The sequence below is a fragment of the Salmo salar genome, chromosome ssa06 (genome assembly GCF_905237065.1).
Source record: "Salmo salar chromosome ssa06, Ssal_v3.1, whole genome shotgun sequence".
Classification (NCBI taxonomy): Eukaryota; Metazoa; Chordata; class Actinopteri; order Salmoniformes; family Salmonidae; genus Salmo; species Salmo salar.
In genome coordinates, this window is record NC_059447.1 from 3079672 (window position 1) to 3104297 (window position 24626).

The following is a 24626-nucleotide window of genomic DNA, read 5'->3' on the forward strand; positions in this document are numbered from 1 at the left end:
TTAGTCTGGTACACAACACACTCTGATGGATGAGACAATGTAAACCATGTTTAGTCTGCTACACTCTGATGGATGAGACAATGTAAACCATGTTTAGTCTGGTACACTCTGATGGATGAGACAATGTAAACCATGTTTAGTCTGGTACACAACACACTCTGATGGATGAGACAATGTAAACCATGTTTAGTCTGGTACACAACACACTCTGATGGATGAGACAATGTAAACCATGTTTAGTCTGGTACACAGCACACTGATGGATGAGACAATGTAAACCATGTTTAGTCTGGTACACTCTGATGGATGAGACAATGTAAACCAAGTTTAGTCTGGTACACTCTGATGGATGAGACAATGTAAACCATTTTTAGTCTGGCACACTCTGATAGATGAGACAATGTAAACCATGTTTAGTCTGGTACACCCTCTGATGGATGAGACAATGTAAACCATGTTTAGTCTGGTACACAACACACTCTGATGGATGAGACAATGTAAACCATGTTTAGTCTGGTACACAACACACTCTGATGGATGAGACAATGTATACCATGTTTAGTCTGGTACACCTCTGATGGATGAGACAATGTAAACCATGTTTAGTCTGGTACACTCTGATGGATGAGACAATGTAAGCCATGTTTTGTCTGGTACACTTCTGATGGATGAGACAATGTAAACCATGTTTAGTCTTGTACACTCTGATGGATGAGACAATGTAAACCATGTTTAGTCTGGTACACAACACACTCTGATGGATGAGACAATGTAAACCATGTTTAGTCTGGTACACAACACACTCTGATGGATGAGACAATGTAAACCATGTTTAGTCTGGTACACAACACACTCTGATGGATGAGACAATGTAAACCATGTTTAGTCTGGTACACAACACACTCTGATGGATGAGACAATGTAAACCATGTTTAGTCTGGTACACTCTGATGGATGAGACAATGTAAACCATGTTTAGTCTGGTACACAGCACACTCTGATGGATGAGACAATGTAAACCATGTTTAGTCTGGTACACTCTGATGGATGAGACAATGTAAACCATGTTTAGTCTGGTACACCCTCTGATGGATGAGACAATGTAAACCATGTTTAGTCTGGTACACTCTGATGGATGAGACAATGTGAATCATGTTTAGTCTGGTACACAGCACACTGATTGGATGAGACAATGAAAACCATATTTAGTCTGGTACACAACACACTCTGATGGATGAGACAATGTAAACCATGTTTAGTCTGGTACAAAACACACTCTGATGGATGAGACAATGTAAACCATGTTTAGTCTGGTACACACCCCTCTGATGGATGAGACAATGTAAACCATGTTTAGTCTGGTACACAACACACTCTGATGGATGAGACAATGTAAACCATGTTTAGTCTGGTACACAACACACTCTGATGGATGAGACAATGTAAACCATGTTTAGTCTGGTACACTCTGATGGATGAGACAATGTAAACCATGTTTAGTCTGGTACACTCTGATGGATGAGACAATGTAAACCATGTTTAGTCTGGTACACTCTGATGGATGAGACAATGTAAACCATGTTTAGTCTTGTACACTCTGATGGATGAGACAATGTAAACCATGTTTAGTCTGGTACACAACACACTCTGATGGATGAGACAATGTAAACCATGTTTAGTCTGGTACACTCTAATGGATGAGACAATGTAAACCATGTTTAGTCTGGTACACAGCACACTCTGATGGATGAGACAATGTAAACCATGTTTAGTCTGGTACACCTCTGATGGATGAGACAATGTAAACCATGTTTAGTCTGGTACACACCCTCTGATGGATGAGACAATGTAAATCATGTTTAGTCTGGTACACAACTCTGATGGATGAGACAATGTAAACCATGTTTAGTCTGGTACACTCTGATGGATGAGACAATGTAAACCATGTTTAGTCTGGTACACAACACACTCTGATGGATGAGACAATGTAAACCATGTTTAGTCTGGTACACAACACACTCTGATGGATGAGACAATGTAAACCATGTTTAGTCTGGTACACAACACACTCTGATGGATGAGACAATGTAAACCATGTTTAGTCTGGTACACTCTGATGGATGAGACAATGTAAACCATGTTTAGTCTGGTACACTCTGATGGATGAGACAATGTAAACCATGTTTAGTCTGGTACACTCTGATGGATGAGACAATGTAAACCATGTTTAGTCTGGTACACTCTGATGGATGAGACAATGTAAATCATGTTTAGTCTGGTACACAACACACTCTGATGGATGAGACAATGTAAACCATGTTTAGTCTGGTACACAACACACTCTGATGGATGAGACAATGTAAACCATGTTTAGTCTGGTACACAACACACTCTGATGGATGAGACAATGTAAACCATGTTTAGTCTGGTACACAACACACTCTGATGGATGAGACAATGTAAACCATGTTTAGTCTGGTACACAACCACTCTGATGGATGAGACAATGTAAACCATGTTTAGTCTGGTACACAACACACTCTGATGGATGAGACAATGTAAACCATGTTTAGTCTGGTACACAACACACTCTGATGGATGAGACAATGTAAACCATGTTTAGTCTGGTACACCCCTCTGATGGATGAGACAATGTAAACCATGTTTAGTCTGGTACACTCTGATGGATGAGACAATGTAAGCCATGTTTAGTCTGGTACACCTCTGATGGATGAGACAATGTAAACCATGTTTAGTCTGGTACACCCTCTGATGGATGAGACAATGTAAACCATGTTTAGTCTGGTACACAACACACTCTGATGGATGAGACAATGTAAACCATGTTTAGTCTGGTACACTCTGATGGATGAGACAATGTAAACCATGTTTAGTCTGGTACACACACTCTGATGGATGAGACAATGTAAACCATGTTTAGTCTGGTACACTCTGATGGATGAGACAATGTAAACCATGTTTAGTCTGGTACACACACACTCTGATGGATGAGACAATGTAAACCATGTTTAGTCTGGTACACTCTGATGGATGAGACAATGTAAATCATGTTTAGTCTGGTACACACTCTGATGGATGAGACAATGTAAACCATGTTTAGTCTGGTACACAACACACTCTGATGGATGAGACAATGTAAACCATGTTTAGTCTGGTACACTCTGATGGATGAGACAATGTAAACCATGTTTAGTCTGGTACACCCACTCTGATGGATGAGACAATGTAAACCATGTTTAGTCTGGTACACAACACACTCTGATGGATGAGACAATGTAAACCATGTTTAGTCTGGTACACAACACACTCTGATGGATGAGACAATGTATACCATGTTTAGTCTGGTACACTCTGATGGATGAGACAATGTAAGCCATGTTTAGTCTGGTACACCTCTGATGGATGAGACAATGTAAACCATGTTTTGTCTGGTACACCCTCTGATGGATGAGACAATGTAAGCCATGTTTAGTCTGGTACACTCTGATGGATGAGACAATGTAAACCATGTTTAGTCTGGTACACAACACACTCTGATGGATGAGACAATGTAAACCATGTTTAGTCTGGTACACAACACACTCTGATGGATGAGACAATGTAAACCATGTTTAGTCTGGTACACAACACACTCTGATGGATGAGACAATGTAAACCATGTTTAGTCTGGTACACAACCACTCTGATGGATGAGACAATGTAAACCATGTTTAGTCTGGTACACCTCTGATGGATGAGACAATGTAAACCATGTTTAGTCTGGTACACAGCACACTCTGATGGATGAGACAATGTAAACCATGTTTAGTCTGGTACACCTCTGATGGATGAGACAATGTAAACAATGTTTAGTCTGGTACACAACACACTCTGATGGATGAGACAATGTAAACCATGTTTAGTCTGGTACAGTCTGATGAATGAGACAATGTAAACCATGTTTAGTCTGGTACACTCTGATGGATGAGACAATGTGAATCATGTTTAGTCTGGTACACAACACACTTGATTGGATGAGACAATGTAAACCATGTTTAGTCTGGTACACAACACACTCTGATGGATGAGACAATGTAAACCATGTTTAGTCTGGTACACAACACACTCTGATGGATGAGACAATGTAAACCATGTTTAGTCTGGTACACAACACACTCTGATGGATGAGACAATGTAAACCATGTTTAGTCTGGTACACACCTCTGATGGATGAGACAATGTAAACCATGTTTAGTCTGGTACACAACACACTCTGATGGATGAGACAATGTAAACCATGTTTAGTCTGGTACACAACACCTCTGATGGATGAGACAATGTAAACCATGTTTAGTCTGGTACACTCTGATGGATGAGACAATGTAAACCATGTTTAGTCTGGTACACTCTGATGGATGAGACAATGTAAGCCATGTTTAGTCTGGTACACCTCTGATGGATGAGACAATGTAAACCATGTTTAGTCTTGTACACCCACTCTGATGGATGAGACAATGTTAACCATGTTTAGTCTTGTACACAACACACTCTGATGGATGAGACAATGTAAACCATGTTTAGTCTGGTACACTCTGATGGATGAGACAATGTAAACCATGTTTAGTCTGGTACACAACACACTCTGATGGATGAGACAATGTAAACCATGTTTAGTCTGGTACACAACACACTCTGATGGATGAGACAATGTAAACCATGTTTAGTCTGGTACACAACACACTCTGATGGATGAGACAATGTAAACCATGTTTAGTCTGGTACACAACACACTCTGATGGATGAGACAATGTAAACCATGTTTAGTCTGGTACACTCTGATGGATGAGACAATGTAAACCATGTTTAGTCTGGTACACTCTGATGGATGAGACAATGTAAACCATGTTTAGTCTGGTACACAGCACACTCTGATGGATGAGACAATGTAAACCATGTTTAGTCTGGTACACTCTGATGGATGAGACAATGTAAACCATGTTTAGTCTGGTACACCCACTCTGATGGATGAGACAATGTAAATCATGTTTAGTCTGGTACACACTCTGATGGATGAGACAATGTAAACCATGTTTAGTCTGGTACACAACACACTCTGATGGATGAGACAATGTAAACCATGTTTAGTCTGGTACACAGCACACTCTGATGGATGAGACAATGTATACCTTGTTTAGTCTGGTACACAGCACACTCTGATGGATGAGACAATGTAAACCATGTTTAGTCTGGTACACTCTGATGGATGAGACAATGTAAACCATGTTTAGTCTGGTACACAACACACTCTGATGGATGAGACAATGTAAACCATGTTTAGTCTGGTACACAACACACTCTGATGGATGAGACAATGTAAACCATGTTTAGTCTGGTACACAGCACACTGATGGATGAGACAATGTAAACCATGTTTAGTCTGGTACACTCTGATGGATGAGACAATGTAAACCAAGTTTAGTCTGGTACACTCTGATGGATGAGACAATGTGAACCATTTTTAGTCTGGCACACTCTGATGGATGAGACAATGTAAACCATGTTTAGTCTGGTACACTCTGATGGATGAGACAATGTAAACCATGTTTAGTCTGGTACACAACACACTCTGATGGATGAGACAATGTAAACCATGTTTAGTCTGGTACACAACACACTCTGATGGATGAGACAATGTATACCATGTTTAGTCTGGTAGACTCTGATGGATGAGACAATGTAAGCCATGTTTAGTCTGGTACGCTCTGATGGATGAGACAATGTAAGCCATGTTTAGTCTGGTACACTCTGATGGATGAGACAATGTAAACCATGTTTAGTCTTGTACACTCTGATGGATGAGACAATGTTAACCATGTTTAGTCTGGTACACAACACACTCTGATGGATGAGACAATGTAAACCATGTTTAGTCTGGTACACTCTAATGGATGAGACAATGTAAACCATGTTTAGTCTGGTACACAACACACTCTGATGGATGAGACAATGTAAACCATGTTTAGTCTGGTACACAACACACTCTGATGGATGAGACAATGTAAACCATGTTTAGTCTGGTACACAACACACTCTGATGGATGAGACAATGTAAACCATGTTTAGTCTGGTACACAGCACACTCTGATGGATGAGACAATGTAAACCATGTTTAGTCTGGTACACTCTGATGGATGAGACAATGTAAATCATGTTTAGTCTGGTACACTCTGATGGATGAGACAATGTAAATCATGTTTAGTCTGGTACACAACACACTCTGATGGATGAGACAATGTAAACCATGTTTAGTCTGGTACACCCCTCTGATGGATGAGACAATGTAAACCATGTTTAGTCTGGTACACTCTGATGGATGAGACAATGTAAACCATGTTTAGTCTGGTACACCCCTCTGATGGATGAGACAATGTAAACAATGTTTAGTCTGGTACACAACACACTCTGATGGATGAGACAATGTAAACCATGTTTAGTCTGGTACACCTCTGATGGATGAGACAATGTAAACCATGTTTAGTCTGGTACAGTCTGATGGATGAGACAATGTAAACCATGTTTAGTCTGGTACAGTCTGATGAATGAGACAATGTAAACCATGTTTAGTCTGGTACACTCTGATGGATGAGACAATGTGAATCATGTTTAGTCTGGTACACAGCACACTCTGATTGGATGAGACAATGTAAACCATGTTTAGTCTTGTACACAACACACTCTGATGGATGAGACAATGTAAACCATGTTTAGTCTGGTACACAACACACTCTGATGGATGAGACAATGTAAACCATGTTTAGTCTGGTACACAACACACTCTGATGGATGAGACAATGTAAACCATGTTTAGTCTGGTACACAACACACTCTGATGGATGAGACAATGTAAACCATGTTTAGTCTGGTACACAACACACTCTGATGGATGAGACAATGTAAACCATGTTTAGTCTGGTACACTCTGATGGATGAGACAATGTAAACCATGTTTAGTCTGGTACACTCTGATGGATGAGACAATGTAAGCCATGTTTAGTCTGGTACACTCTGATGGATGAGACAATGTAAACCATGTTTAGTCTTGTACACTCTGATGGATGAGACAATGTTAACCATGTTTAGTCTTGTACACAACACACTCTGATGGATGAGACAATGTAAACCATGTTTAGTCTGGTACACTCTAATGGATGAGACAATGTAAACCATGTTTAGTCTGGTACACAACACACTCTGATGGATGAGACAATGTAAACCATGTTTAGTCTGGTACACAACACACTCTGATGGATGAGACAATGTAAACCATGTTTAGTCTGGTACACAACACACTCTGATGGATGAGACAATGTAAACCATGTTTAGTCTGGTACACAACACACTCTGATGGATGAGACAATGTAAACCATGTTTAGTCTGGTACACAACACACTCTGATGGATGAGACAATGTAAACCATGTTTAGTCTGGTACACAACACACTCTGATGGATGAGACAATGTAAACCATGTTTAGTCTGGTACACTCTGATGGATGAGACAATGTAAACCATGTTTAGTCTGGTACACTCTGATGGATGAGACAATGTAAACCATGTTTAGTCTGGTACACAGCACACTCTGATGGATGAGACAATGTAAACCATGTTTAGTCTGGTACACTCTGATGGATGAGACAATGTAAACCATGTTTAGTCTGGTACACTCTGATGGATGAGACAATGTAAACCATGTTTAGTCTGGTACACTCTGATGGATGAGACAATGTAAACCATGTTTAGTCTGGTACACTCTGATGGATGAGACAATGTAAACCATGTGTAGTCTGGTACACTCTGATGGATGAGACAATGTAAACCATGTTTAGTCTGGTACACAACACACTCTGATGGATGAGACAATGTAAACCATGTTTAGTCTGGTACACAACACACTCTGATGGATGAGACAATGTAAACCATGTTTAGTCTGGTACACAACACACTCTGATGGATGAGACAATGTAAACCATGTTTAGTCTGGTACACAACACTCTGATGGATTAGACAATGTAAACCATGTTTAGTCTGGTACACAACACACTCTGATGGATGAGACAATGTAAATCATGTTTAGTCTGGTACACAACACACTCTGATGGATGAGACAATGTAAACCATGTTTAGTCTGGTACACACACATCTGATGGATGAGACAATGTAAACCACGTTTAGTCTGGTACACTCTGATGGATGAGACAATGTAAATCATGTTTAGTCTGGTACACAGCACACTCTGATGGATGAGACAATGTAAACCATGTTTAGTCTGGTACACTCTGATGGATGAGACAATGTAAACCATGTTTAGTCTGGTACACTTCTGATGGATGAGACAATGTAAACCATGTTTAGTCTGGTACACTCTGATGGATGAGACAATGTAAACCATGTTTAGTCTGGTACACTCTGATGGATGAGACAATGTAAACCATGTGTAGTCTGGTACACTCTGATGGATGAGACAATGTAAACCATGTTTAGTCTGGTACACAACACACTCTGATGGATGAGACAATGTAAACCATGTTTAGTCTGGTACACAACACACTCTGATGGATGAGACAATGTAAACCATGTTTAGTCTGGTACACAACACACTCTGATGGATGAGACAATGTAAACCATGTTTAGTCTGGTACACTCTGATGGATGAGACAATGTAAACCATGTTTAGTCTGGTACACAACACACTCTGATGGATGAGACAATGTAAACCATGTTTAGTCTGGTACACTCTGATGGATGAGACAATGTAAACCATGTTTAGTCTGGTACACAACACACTCTGATCGATAAGACAATGTAAATCATGTTTAGTCTGGTACACTCTGATGGATGAGACAATGTAAACCATGTTTAGTCTGGTAACACACACTCTGATGGATGAGACAATGTAAACCATGTTTAGTCTGGTACACAACACACTCTGATGGATGAGACAATGTAAACCATGTTTAGTCTGGTACACAACACACTCTGATCGATAAGACAATGTAAATCATGTTTAGTCTGGTACACTCTGATGGATGAGACAATGTAAACCATGTTTAGTCTGGTACACAACACACTCTGATGGATGAGACAATGTAAACCATGTTTAGTCTGGTACACAACACACTCTGATGGATGAGACAATGCCAGCCATTCATTTGTGGGGTGATTTCCTTCAACCTGCTGACCAGGCCCCTGTGTCTGCCCACCATAGCAGGAGTCCATCAGAAACCTCTGTCCACCTTAGCAGGAGTCCATCAGAAACCTCTGTCCACCATAGCAGGAGTCCATCAGAAACCTCTGTCCACCATCGCAGGAGTCCTTCAGAAACCTCTGTCCACCATAGCAGGAGTCCTTCAGAAACCTCTGTCCACCATAGCAGGAGTCCATCAGAAACCTCTGTCCACCATAGCAGGAGTCCATCAGAAACCTCTGTCCACCGTACCAGGAGCCCCGTCGGGGACCACAGAGTTGACTTCTTCTAATGACAAGCCATGCTGCGTAAACAATTGTTCCAGCTTTGTGAATAGGATGTCCCCGGTGGTGTGTCCTTCCAGGGGAACGTCCCCGGTGGTGTGTCCTTCCAGGGGGACGTCCCCGGTGGTGTGTCCTTCCAGGGGGACGTCCCCGGTGGTGTGTCCTTCCAGGGGAACGTCCCCGGTGGTGTGTCCTTCCAGGGGAACGTCCTCGGTGGTGTGTCCTTCCAGGGGAACGTCCCCGGAGCTGTGTCCTTCCAGGGGAACGTCCCCGGTGGTGTGTCCTTCCAGAGGAATCAGTGCCAGTAGCTCTTCTTTAAAGTAATTCCATGAAAATAGCAGACATATACACACAACTGTGCTACATGGGTGTTGTCAGTTCTCTCATCAATAGCCAGGGGAAATGCTCAGCCTGACTGAGCCCCTCCAGAACAATCCTATGCACGTCATCCACCAGAGTATGGACACGCCGTCCGGCTGTTGTCACAGACAGGGGCACCTGTTTGACAGACACAATTATGCTATCCATAGACTGGTCTGTAGCCAAATCCTCCAAAACTGTCACCATGCTCTTTTTAAATAGCTCTGCGTCTGTGAAGGGCATGTTTTGTTTGGTTAGAACCCAGGATGATTTTAGGAAGCACTTGCACCTTCTGTTGTTGGGTCAGGCCACGGAGGATTCTACTGCAGTGTTTGTAGCTTGTAGTTAATGCTTCAGTGTTTCTGCGTCTGGCCTCTGTCTGGGGCGGGAAGTCCACTTGGAAAGTACCATGCTTAGATTCATAATGCCGTCTGAGATTGAATTCTTTGCAAACAAGACACATGGTAAGATTATTGCATATCTCTCTGTCTGTGTCACAACTTCCGCCAAAGTCGGCTTCTCTCCTTGTTCGGGCTGCGTTCGGCGTTCGACGTCACCGGCTTTCTAGCCATCGCCCCGCCACCTTTTCATTGTTCCATTTGTTTTGTCTTGTTCCCTGCACACCTGGTTTACATTCCCTAATCACACTGCATGTATTTATTCCTCTGTTCCCCCTCATGTCCTTGTGTGAAATTGTTTTGTGACGTGTTTAGTGTGATGCTCAGACTGGTTTTCCCCCGGGTATCGTATCTTGACCCGTTGTATGTATATGTCATGCATTTGTATATTTGTGGGTGTTTTCGCGCTTGTTTACTTTTAGCTGTGGCTGGAGGTTTTTGGATGCAGTTGCATCTGTCTTTGATGCCTAATAAAGTGCGCCTGATCACAACTCACTGCTCTCCTGCACCTGACTTCGTACCAGTAGCGCACAACCTTGACAGTCCATTCTTCCCTGAAACTTCGATTTTCATTATCCACATTTCTTTTGTTACTTTTTGAGAGCGACATCTTCTCTTGCTATCAAGCTAATTGTTCTGAATGAATGTTGACATTAATAAAGTAGTGTAGACTACAGTAGGCTACATAGACCTGTTTTTCCCCACCAATCAACACACAAAGAAATAAACAAAAAAGTATAATTGAATAGAGATATTGGTGATTTTATGAACTCAATCAGATCAAAATGATTTACTGTCACTGAATGTATTATGTACTAATCAAATGTGTTAAAATGTTGGTTAATTTTTAGTGTAGGCCTATTCCTTTTTCTAATATTATATGCTTATTATGTTCTGGCCCGCCGACTTTAACTCAGAAAACAATTGGCCCGAAGCCAAACCTAGTTGACGAACCCTGTTTTATAGTATGTCATGGCCTTTACTGGCCAACTGCTGTTATGTTTATGATATACTATGGTGTTGTGTCACTAGACTTTGACCAGATATTATTGTGTCCAAAGATCAACTGTACCTAGAACATAGATACAGAGCCACTTGTCATCAGGAAGCTGCTCTCTCAGCACAACGGAAAATATCTCAATGACTTGACATGTTCTGGTTGTGAATTCAGGCTACAAGGTAAGAATCTACCCAGGGATTATTGTAAAGTGTGTAGATAAATTAAATGTATGGTGTTATTTTAGTATAGTGAATGACAGTAAAACACTCAGATCTAACAGTCCATTTCACCTGGGACAGTTATGTGACAGTTCAATCATACAAAATGGCGCTAACTTGGCATAGGCAAGTCAAATTCAATAACATATTGTTCATATATCGTATTATACGATTCGTATATGGTGGTTATTTTACCATTTGTAAAATTGTTCATGTATCATAGTTCTAAATTATCTTTCAGAATATCAGAACAGTTGTTGTTTTGTAAACTACAATGAGCTCCTGCTTCCTGTGTAATTTGGTATGAAACCACTGAACATACTTTTCTTAACATTGTTATTATGAACTGAATTCAGTAACAGCATAATGATATCATACCTGTTGAACAAAGCAACACACTAGAATGAGAGAAATTATCAAAAGAGAAAGTGAGACGTTATTATTATTATTATTAGTTCCACTACATGGAGAAATGGAGAAAAATATCAGTCACAACTACATGTTCATGTGATGCATTAAATCACCTGATTGTTTGGATGTGTCTGTTAGTAAATGTTTTATTTCTAAGAGTGAATTAATCAAATAGAACAATTGACATTCAATAATTAGTCCCTCCCTATAATTAGTTGTCACTGTGTTAACCACAACCAACATGCTGGATCTCTGTTTAGTTGTCACTGTGTTAACCACAACCAACATGTTGGATCTCTGTTTAGTTGTCACTGTGTTAACCACAACCAACATGCTGGATCTCTGTTTAGTTGTCACTGTGTTAACCACAACCAACATGCTGGATCTCTGTTTAGTTGTCACTGTGTTAACCACAACCAACATGCTGGATCTCTGTTTAGGGGTAAGTGCTCTTAAATGAGTCTCTCTGGAGTGAGAAAGGAGAGGGTCCCTGCTTCTAAAATGAGCCTCTCTGGGGAGAGAAAGGAGGGGGGCCCTACCTCTAAAATGAGTCTCTCTGGAGCGAGAAAGGAGGGGGTCCCTCCCTATAAAATGAGTCTCTCTGGAGCGAGAAAGGAGGGGAGCCTTGCCTCTAAAACGAGTCTCTCTGGGGAGAGAGAGGAGGGGGTCCCTGCCTCTAAAATGAGTCTCTCTGGAGCGAGAAAAGAGGGGGACCCTGCCTTTAAAATGTGTCTCTCTGGAGCGAGAAACGAGGGGGGCCCTGCCTCTAAAATGAGTCTCTCTGGAGCGAGAAGAGGGGGGGCTGCCTCTAAAATTAGTCTCTCTGGAGCGAGAAAGGAGGGGAGCCTTGCCTCTAAAATGAGCGTCTCTGGGGAGAGAAAGGAGGGGGGCCCTGCCTCTAAAATGAGTCTCCCTGGAGCAAGAAAGGAGAGGGGCCCTGTCTCTAAAATGAGTCTCTCTGGAGCGAGAAAGGAGGGGGGCCCTGCATCTAAAATGAGTCTCTCTGGAGCAAGAAAGGAGGGGGGCCCTGCCTCTAAAATGAGTCTCTCTGGAGCGAGAAAGGAGGGCGTCCCTGCCTCTAAAATGAGTCTCTCTGGGGAGAGAGAGGAGGTGGTCCCTGCCTCTAAAATGAGTCTCTCTGGGGAACATGACACCAAATCTAAGAGGTGAGTTGACAATGTTGTTTAAGAACTTTTAAAGAGTTTGTTTCAAAATGTTATGTCCACAATTTTTTCACATTTGTTATTTTTCATCAGATATTATTGCTTATGTACCTTCATGTGTCTGTAAAATATTGTTGTTCTAAGATCTTAACCAGCATGAACACTCACACACACACACACACACACACACACACACACACACACACACACACACACACACACACACACACACACACACACACACACACACACACACACCTATAGAATTTTTGCATGACGCAATCATTTACCCTACTCTTAATTATTGCCTAATATGTCGTCATAATCTTGTTGTTTTGACTAATTCTGATCGTTGTTACAAGCGGAATTCTGACAATATTACAGTTATATCAACACACTCTTCACTCCTGTTTAAACCAAAAAGGGTTCTATCTTCTTTAATATACGGAACCACTAAAGTTCTATATAGAACCCTTTATAGGAGGTTAGCCTGTCTGAGTATACAGTATATATAGAATATATATAGAACCCTTTATAGGAGGTTAGGAAGTGTCTGAGTATACAGTATATATATAGAATATATATATAGAATCCTTTATAGGAGGTTAGGAAGTGTCTGGGTATACAGTATATATAATATATATAGAATCCTTTATAGGAGGTTAGGAAGTGTCTGGGTATACAGTATATATAATATATATAGAACCCTTTATAGGAGGTTAGGAAGTGTCTGAGTATACAGTATATATAGAATATATATAGAACCCTTTATAGGAGGTTAGGAAGTGTCTGAGTATACAGTATATATAGAATATATATATAGAACCCTTTATAGGAGGTTAGGAAGTGTCTGAGTATACAGTATATATAATATATATATAGAACCCTTTATAGGAGGTTAGGAAGTGTCTGAGTATACAGTATATATAGAATATATATAGAACCCTTTATAGGAGGTTAGGAAGTGTCTGAGTATACAGTATATATAATATATATAGAACCCTTTATAGGAGGTTAGGAAGTGTCTGAGTATACAGTATATATAGAATATATATAGAACCCTTTATAGGAGGTTAGGAAGTGTCTGAGTATACAGTATATATAGAATATATATAGAACCCTTTATAGGAGGTTAGGAAGTGTCTGAGTATACAGTATATATAGAATATATATAGAACCCTTTATAGGAGGTTAGGAAGTGTCTGAGTATACAATATATATAGAATATATATAGAACCCTTTATAGGAGGTTAGGAAGTGTCTGAGTATACAGTATATATAGAATATATATAGAACCCTTTATAGGAGGTTAGGAAGTGTCTGAGTATACAGTACATATAGAATATATATAGAACCCTTTATAGGGCTCTTTGATCAGAACTCTAGAGGTTCTTCTTAGCTGAATTGATCTTCATTATATCCAAACACACTGGTGGTCAGGGAGGGATCTCTTTGTTTGATACGATGGCCCACGTCAACTCTGGCTGACTTTTTTACAATACAATATAATACAATACATTACAATACATAACAATACAACCTTGTCTATTCGTTACAGCAAACAACAAAAATGTCTCTTCTGCTCTGTTCTTAACCCCCCCAGATCTTTCTGTTTTACATAATAATAATACAAAATGAACATTACTAATGTAACCCACTGTAAATACTGTGTTTAGTTTTTTGTGTGGCACTGCTCATGTCCGCGTTCTGTAACGGCCCGCGTCCACATACGGTTTGGCGCCAAGCATATTGTCCGGTTACACGCAGAGTGGGTTAATGTGATCTTGTGATCTTTTTTCTGATGAAAACTAGTTAATTGCATCCGCCATGGTTCCAGATTCATGATATTACATTATGTCCCCAGTTATCCCCTTATTTTAGGTAATTTTTCACCCTGCCAGCTCCTATTAGTTCTATTGAGCACCAACTCACCTTCTGAACATTCTATTCCCAGCCCATTGTTCTACGTCACTATGCCAGCAGCTCTATTGTTATCAATGAGACCTGCCGGCATTAACCGTGAACGCTAACCTCAGATAACTTATTATTAACAGGGTTACGGCTACTTTGTTAGCTCGATCCCTGTTCACCTGGGTACACGTTGTGGTATGGTAAAATGGCGCCGGAGGAGATGGCCGCCATTTTACTGTCAATTGTGCTATTAAGTGTTTTTTTGTGATATTTGTAACTTATTTTGTACATAATGTTTCTGCAAACGTATCTTACGGCAGAAAAGAGCTTCTGGATATCAGGACAGCGATCACTCACATCGGATTAGACAAAGATTTTTTCATAACAACAACAACAAGCAGGACTCACACGATGTTCTCCAAACACCCCGCAGGGCAGACATCCCAATTATTCGCATAAGGAAGCAGAACCGGATGCCTTGTCCGGACCCGACAAAGGCGAGTAGGAAAGCTGCCGTTACCATCAATATTACTCGCTAACGTGCAATCATTGGACAATAAACTAGATGAGGTACGATCACGAATATCCTACCAACGGGACATCAAAAACTGTAATATCCTATGTTTCACGGAATCGTGGCTGAATGATGACATGGATATTCAGCTAGCGGGATATATGCTGCACCGGCAGGATAGAACAGCACACTCCCGTAAGACGAGGGGGGGTGGTCTGTGCATATTTGTAAACAATAGCTGGTGCACGAAATCTAAGGAAGTCTCTAGATTTTGCTCGCCTGAAGTAGAGTATATTGTGATCAATTGCAGGCCACACTATTTGCCTAGAGAGTTCTCAGCTATACTTTTTGTGGCTGTTTATTTACCACCACAATCAGATGCGGGCACTAAGACTGCACTCAGTCAGCTGTATAAGGAAATAAGCAAACAGGAAACTACTCACTCAGAGGCGGCGCTCCTAGTGGCCGGAGACTTTAATGCAGGGAAACTAAAATCAGTTCTACCAAATCTCTATCAACATGTTAAATATGCAACCAGAGGGGAAAAAAATTCTAGATCACCTGTACTCCACACAAAGAGATGCGTACAAAGCTCTCCCTCGCCCTCCTTTTGGTAAATCCGACCACAACTCTATCCTCCTGATTTCTGCTTACAAGCTAAAATTAAAGCAGGAAGCACCAGTGACTCGGTCTATAAAAAAATGGTCAGATGAAGCAGATGCTAAACTACAGCACTGTTTTGCTATCACAGACTGGAACATGTTCCGGGATTCTTCCGATGACATTGAGGAATACACCACATCAGTCACTGGCTTTATCAATAAGTGCATTGAGGACATCGTCCCCACAGTGACTGTATGTACATGCCCCAACAAGAAGCCATGGATTACAGGCAACATTCGCACTGAGCTAAAGGGTAGAGCTGCCGCTTTCAAGGTGCGGGATTCTAACCCGGAAGCTTACAAGAAATCCCGCTATGCCCTGCGACGAACCATCGAACAGGCAAAGCGTCAATACAGGGCTAAGATTGAATCATACTACACCGGCTCCGATGCTCGTTGGATATGGCAGGGCTTGCGAACTATTACAGACTACAAAGGGAAGCACAGCCGCGAGCTGCCCAGTGACACGAGCCTACCAGACAAGCTAAATCACTTCTATGCTCGCTTCAAGGCAAGCAACACTGAGGCATGAATGAGAGCATCAGCTGTTCCGGACGACTGTGTGATCACGCTCTCCGTAGCCAACGTGAGTAAGATATTTAAACAGGTCAACATACACAAGGCTGCGGGGCCAGACGGATTACCAGGACGTGTGCTCCGGGCATGTGCTGACCAACTGGCAGGTGTCTTCAGTGACATTTTCAACATGTCCCTGATTGAGTCTGTAATACCAACATGCTTCAAGCAGACCACCATAGTCCCTGTGCCCAAGAATACAAAGGCAACCTGCCAAAATGACTACAGACCCGTAGCACTCACGTCTGTAGCCATGAGGTGCTTTGAAAGGCTGGTAATGGCTCACATCAACACCATTATCCCAGAAACCCTAGACCCACTCCAATTTGCATACCTCCCAAACAGATCCACAAATGATGCAATCTCAATCACACTCCACACTGCCCTTTCCCACCTGGACAAAAGGAACACCTATGTGAAAATGCTATTCATTGACTACAGCTCAGCGTTCAACACCATAGTACACTCAAAGCTCATCACTAAGCTAAGGAACCTGGGACTAAACACCTCCCTCTGCAACTGGATCCTGGACTTCCTGACGGGTCGCCCCAAGGTGGTGAGGGTAGGTAGCAACACATCTGCCACACCGATCCTCAACACTGGAGCTCCCCAGGGGTGCGTGCTCAGTCCCCTCCTGTACCCCCTGTTCACCCACAACTGCATGGCCAGGCATGAGTCCAACACCATCATTAAGTTTGCAGATGACACAACAGTGGTAGGCCTGATCACCGACAATGACGAGACAGCCTATAGGGAGGAGGTCAGAGACCTAGCCGGGTGGTGCCAGAATAACAACCTATCCCTCAACGTAACCAAGACTAAGGAGATGATTGTTGACTACAGGAAAAGGAGCACTGAGCACGTCCCCATTCTCATCGACGGGGCTGTAGTGGAGCAGGTTGAGAGCTTCAAATTCCTTGGTGTCCACATCAACAACAAACTAAAATGGTCCAAACACACCAAGACAGTCGTGAAGAGGGCACAACAAAGCCTATTCCCCCTCAGAAAACTAAAAAGATGTGGCATGAGTCCTGAGATCCTCAAAAGGTTCTACAGCTGCAACATCGAGAGCATCCTGACCGATTGCGTCACTGCCTGGTACGGCAGTGATGCTCGGCCTCTGACCGCAAGGCACTTCAGAGGGTAGTGTGTACGGCCCAATACATCACTGGGGCAAAGCTGCCTGCCATCCAGGACCTGTACACCAGGCGGTGTCAGAGGAAGGCCCTAAAAATTGTCAAAGACCCCAGCCACCCCAGCCATAGACTGTTCTCTCTACTACTGCATGGCAAGCTGTACCGGAGTGCCAAGTCTAGGACAAAAAGGCTTCTCAACAGTTTTTACCCCCAAGCCATAAGACTTCTGAACAGGTAACCAATGGTTACCCGGACTATTTGCATTGTGTGCCCCCCCCCCCCAACCCCTCTTTTACGCCGCTGCTACTCCCTGTTTATCTTATATGCATAGTCACTTTAACTATACATTCATGTACATACTACCTCAATTGGCCCGACCAACCAGTGCTCCCGCACATTGGCTAACTGGGAAAAATACACTTTATTTCTCAGCTGCCTCACCAATGTCTGTAAGTGAATTAATAACTTTTTATTGCTACATTTCCAATAGATGGCAGCATAAGACCACAAAGCATCAGCTATAGGCTACAAGCAGCATTATAATTGACATAAAATAGCATGCAACCACAGACTATATGTCCCATGATTTTCTAAAATGGTGACTCATTACTTTAGTTAGCTATATATCTCGTATTAGGGCTGTGTTGCTTTTTGGAGAACAAAAAATATTGATTATAGCAGGTATTGAACCCCGGGTAAATTATCCCTGGTCAGAACCTCAACCTTAGTATTATGCATTATAAAAAATCATCATAATATTGGATATTGCGAGTAAACAATCTCGGAATAGAAAAGACAAGAGTGCGTCTTACAGCCCACCAATAAATGACATCATTCAACCCTCCCGGTTAGTAAATTTACCTCACCATGCCCCTGGAGAAGACAGAGTGACGACACCAGCTTTTTAGCAGTGCTGAGTTGGCTACTTGTGCGAGAATTTGACAATGATTGAACTCGTAAAATACATTTTTATCGACTGAAGTAGGGGGGGGGATCTTCTGAAATGTTATTTGTGGTCTTATGCTGCCATCTATTTGAATTATGTAGCAACTGCAGTAGTACTGAATAATGTGTACTTCCTTACTAAAGCAGTAATTACTCAGAATTGCTAAATATAACATTTTCTAGTTCATTTTACCACTTATAACCATAAAATAACAATTTGTAGCAAAACAAACAATGAACCTGACATTAACCAAAAACACCATACATTTAGTTAATTATATATATAAAAACTATTTATTTAGATGGGTGACATTATCTGCCAAAGTAACAGCCCTGTAGACAAAGAAGAGCTCTCCAGTAGGTACCAAAATATTCAAAGGCCATTTTCTCAAAAGTTTATCACAAGTTTATCAACATTCAAAGCAGAATAACTTTCCCATTGCTCCTCAACTGTAGTGTATGATATACCATTTTCTAGCTCTGAGTCTCTACTTTTATCCAATGTGAAAAACACAATTTCAAATTTTGCTACATAAAACTGAATCGAGCCGTTTGGTCACATTTGAGAGTGAGGCAGATATATAACATTTTGCAAAAAAACATTATTTGTCTCTCTGAAATTAAACCATTACGTGATAGATTATAAACAAATTAATGTCTGTCATTGAACAACCCCATGCCGTGATTATATAGTGAAAAACAATCTCTTTCATAATTTATTTAGAAAAAATTAAAGCTAATTTATATACGTTTCTGAAAATGGATATATAGTGTTTTGTAATGCAACTCTTCTTATGTTTCCCCATCTGAGCTCACAGTAGATGAGAGATGTAATGTTTCTCTCTGTTGTGTTGAAGCCCAATGAAGCAGGAGAGACCAGCCTCCCCTGTACCCAGCTGTGTGTCCATGAAGAGTGACCAGTCTATGAAACGTCCTATAATGGTTGGAGAGGGAGACTTTTCTACTGAACAAAGGTAAGAAGAACTCATGGGTCATGGTCAGTGAATTAAACAACACTGTCTCTAGTCATTTCTCCTCTCCCAACTTCCCATTTCTTTTGTTGTTTTCATAATCCATAGGCTAATTATTTTCCATTTACATAGTCTAAAACAATATTAATAAACAAACACAACATTCCCTCTGTGTGTGTGAGTGTGTGTGCACTCCCTGGATGAGGAGATGTAATCTCTATCCTGATTGCCTAGTCACTTTTACACCTAGCTTGTAATGGCTTGGTAGTCGTGGTGAAGGAATGAGGCACAGGAAGCAGCGAGCACTGGGTAGTGGCGTATTTAATGTACACTCACACACAAAACAAATATTCCCAAACACTGGGGAGAAAACACACACGGCGTAAAACAACTCCGACACGAACATAAGCCGTCAGTAACAAAATAATCCCGCACAACACGGAAGCGGACCAGCTAAATTAAATAGCTAATTACCACTAAACACAGGTGCACAAAACCAAAAAAAAGGAAAACCAAAAAAGGGAATCAGTGGTAGCTAATAGGCTGGTGACGACGACCGCCGAGCGCCACCTGATCAGGAGGGGGCGCCACTGTCGGTGGGAATCGTGACATACCTACATGTACATATTACCTCAATTACCTCAACTACCTGGTACCCCTGCACATTGACTCAGTACTGGTACTCCTTATAGTCTCATTCTTATTTTATTGTGATACTATTTCCTTTTTTTATTTAGCTAATTGTTCTTAGGGCAGGATCCAATAATAATCACTGTGGTTATAGAGGGTCAACTGGTCAGCACTTTAGGAGTAAATGTCGGTTGGCTTTTCATAGTCGAGGTCGAGGCAGGTGTGGTAGAGAGAGTGAAGGAGAAAGAGAGAGAGGGAGAGAGAGAGAGAGAGGGAGAGAGAGAGGGAGAGAGAGGGAGAGGGAGAGAGAGGGAGAGGGAGAGAGAGGGAGAGAGAGAGAGAGAGGGAGAGGAAGAGAGAGAGAGGGAGAGGAAGAGATAGAGACGGAGAGAGAGAGAGAGAGAGAGAGAGAGAGAGAGAGAGAGGGTCGGGACAAAGTATCACGTCCGGTGAACAGGTCAGAGTTCATATCCTCAGTCAGACCAGTAGAAACTGGATCAGCAGCACTACAAGGTATCACGTCTGGTGGAGCATGTATCAATAATGATAGGATGGAAAGAAAGGGAGCGCTGCTCTCAGATCAGTTTTCTCCATTCAAATCTTTCCTTAACATTATAATTATTTCACATACTGACCACGGATCAGCTTCTATTATCACCTATGGCTGCAAATACTGAGGAGGCTTATTCTAATGCTTACCCAATAAAAATGCACCAAAGCACAGATTTGGCACATCATTGTGTTCATGTTAGGTTACACATCATGAAATATATTCAGACAAATTACAGACCGTAGTCTACAAGTAGCAAAATAGAACTCAATATATTGAACATGGAATATATTTCAATATGATTGAAATTGACCTAAAGCCTACTGCTGATATTTTAATGCAGTCATCTCGGTTTCCATTTGAAGCATAATTTCAAACGTCCCTTGTTTAAATCAATTGTAAAGATATTGGCAACTTTGTAGTTATCGGGGGTCACAGAGAGACTGATAAACCATGTGATTCTATGTTTAGCAGAGATCTTCTGTGTATAAAGTCACATGGAAGGGCAAAAAAGCATCAGCTGTTCTAGTGGTCTGAGGCAGATTATGAGTGTTTTCAACATTAATAACAATAGTTTTTTGAAACAGCTCAGAGATTTAACGATGCTCTTACGAAGATTCTAATGATGAACTTGGCCGATAGTAACTGAATGGTGGATGATGACTGGAGTAATTTTATTTCTAAGTGAGTAGATAACATGTTTCTAAACACTACTAAATGAATCCTGATTATGTCTTGATTAAGAAAAATCATGAATGAATCATGAATAATAATGAGTGAGAGAGTTACAGAGGCTACAACAAAACATACTAACCTCTCACCATTAACCTCAAATAAAAGGTAACATTCTGTACTGTCACATAATATGAAACATTATATCTCAAATCCAAAATGCAGGAGCATAGCACCAAATGTAAAACTGTAAGCTTCACTGTCCAAACACATATGATGTGGACTATGTGTGTCTGGTAAACACATGTGGATCTGGTGAACAGTTATCACTTGTTGACCAACTACAGGAATACTGACCTCAGAGTCTCCAGTTTACAGTGGGGATTCCCCAGTCCAGAAGAGACCAGCTTCACTCCTGAAGAGTTACACATGGAATAAACAAAACATACAGTCAATAATACAGTAGAACAAAAGAAAACAAAAAGTCTATATACAGTGAGTGCAAATGAGGTAAGTTAAGGCAATAAATAGGCCATGGAGGCGAAGTAATTACAATATAGCAATAAAACACTGGAATGGTAGATGTGCAGAAGATGAATGTGCAAGTAGAGATACTGGGGTGCAAAGGAGCAAGATAAATAAATAAAAACAGTATGGGGATGAGGTAGGTAGATAGATGGGCTGTTTACAGATGGGCTATGTACAGGTGCAGTGATCTGTGAGCTGCTCTGACAGCTTGTGCTTAAAGCTAGTGAGGGAGATATGAGTCTCCAGCTTCAGAGATTTTTGCAGTTCGTTCCAGTCATTGGCAGCAGAGAACTGGAAGGAAAGACGACCAAATGAGGAATTGGCTTTGGGGGTGACCAGTGAGATATACCTGCTGGAGCGCATGCTACGAGTGGGTGCTGCTATGGTGACCAGTGAGCTGAGATAAGGCGGGGCTTTTCCTAGCAGAGACTTGTAGATAACCTGTAGCCAGTGGGTGTGGCGACGAGTATGAAGTGAGGTCCAACCAACGAGAGCGTACAGGTCGCAATGGTGGGTAGTGTATGGGGCTTTGGTGACAAAACGGATGGCACTGTGATAAACTGCATCCAGTTTGTTGAGTAGAGTGTTGGAGGCTATTTTATAGATGACATCACCGAAGTCGAGGATTGGTAGGATGGTCAGTTTTACGAGGGTGTGTTTGGCAGCATGAGTGAAGGATGCTTTGTTGCGATATAGGAAGCCGATTCTAGATTTAATTTTGGATTGGAGATGCTTAATTTGAGTCTGGAAGGAGAGTTCACAGTCTAACCAGACACCCAGGTATTTGTAGTTGTCCACGTATTCTAAGTCAGAGCCGTCCAGAGTAGTGATGCTGGACGGGCGAGCAGGTGCAGGCAGTGATCGATTGAATAGCATGCATTTAGTTTTACCTGCATATAAGAGCAGTTGGATGCCACGGAAGGAGAGTTGTATGCCATCTAAGCTCGTCTGGAGGTTAGTTAACACAGTGTCCAAAGAGGGGCCAGAAGCATACAGAATGGTGTCGTCTACGTAGAGGTGGATCAGAGAATCACCAGCAGCAAGAGCAACAGCATTGATGTATACAGAGAAGAGAGTCGGCCCGAGAATAAAACCCTGTGGCACACCCATAGAGACTGCCAGAGGTCCGGACAACAGGCCCTCCGATTTGACACACTGAACTCTATCAGAGAAGTAGTTGGTAAACCAGGTGAGGGAATCATTTGAGAAACCAAAGCTGTCGAGTCTGCCAATAAGAATGTGGTGATTGACAGAGTCGAAAGCCTTGGCCAGGTCGATGAATATGGCTGCACAGTAATGTCTCTTATCGATGGCGGTTATGATGTCGTTTAGGACCTTGAGCGTGGCTGAGGTGCACCCATGACCAGTTCTGAAACCAGATTGCATAGCGGAGAAGGTACGGTGGGATTCGAAATGGTCGGTAATCTGTTTGTTAACTTGGCTTTCGAAGACCTTAGAAAGACAGGGTAGGATAGATATAGGTCTGTAGCAGTTTGGGTCTAGAGTGTCACGCCCTTTGAAGAGGGGGATGACCGCGGCAGCTTTCCAATCTTTGGGAATCTCAGACGATACGAAAGAGAGGTTGAACAGACTAGTAATAGGGGTTGCAACAATTTCGGCATATAATTTTAGAAAGAGAGGGTCCAGATTGTCTAGCCCGGCTGATTTGTATGGGTCCAGATTTTGCAGCTCTTTCAGAACATCAGCTATCTGGATTTGGGTGAAGGAGAAATGCTGGGGGCTTTGGCGGATTGCTGTGGAGGGTGCCGGGCAGTTGACCGGGGTAGGGGTAGCCAGGTAGAAAGCATGGCCAGCCGTAGAGAAATGCTTATTGAAATGCTCAATTATAGTGGATTTATCGGTGGTAACAGTGTTTCCTAGCCTCAGAGCAGTGGGCAGCTGGGAGGAGGTGCTCTTTTTCTCCATGGACTTTACAGTGCCCCAGAACGTTTTTGAGTTAAACCTCTTACATCTAGACGTTCCGCTAGCGGAACACCTGCTCCAATATCCAATGATAGGCGTGCCGCGAATTACAAATTCCTCAAAAATACAAAAACTTCAATTTTTCAAACATATGACTATTTCACAGCATTTTAAAGATAAGACTCTCCTTTATCTAACCACACTGTCCGATTTCAAAAAGGCTTTACAACGAAAGCAAAACATTAGATTATGTCAGCAGAGTACCAAGCCAGAAATAATCAGACACCCATTTTTCAAGCTAGCATATAATGTCACAAAAACCCAGAAGACAGCTAAATGCAGCACTAACCTTTTGATGATCTTCATCAGATGACAACCCTAGGACATTATGTTATACAATACATGCATGTTTTGTTCAATCAAGTTCATATTTATATCAAAAACCAGCTTTTACATTAGCATGTGACGTTCAGAACTAGCATACCCCCCCGCAAACTTCCGGCGAATTCACTAAGAATTTACTAAATTACTC

At 41.7% G+C, this 24626-nt stretch overlaps 1 long non-coding RNA gene across 1 annotated transcript; it reads left to right on the forward strand.

The window, feature by feature from the left end:
- Nucleotides 1–11340: 11340 nt before the first annotated feature.
- Nucleotides 11341–19794, forward strand: LOC123743359 (uncharacterized). Its single transcript, XR_006770091.1, has 3 exons — nucleotides 11341–11463; nucleotides 12354–13079; nucleotides 19678–19794. It is a non-coding gene; the product is annotated as an uncharacterized lncRNA (long non-coding RNA).
- Nucleotides 19795–24626: the final 4832 nt, after the last annotated feature.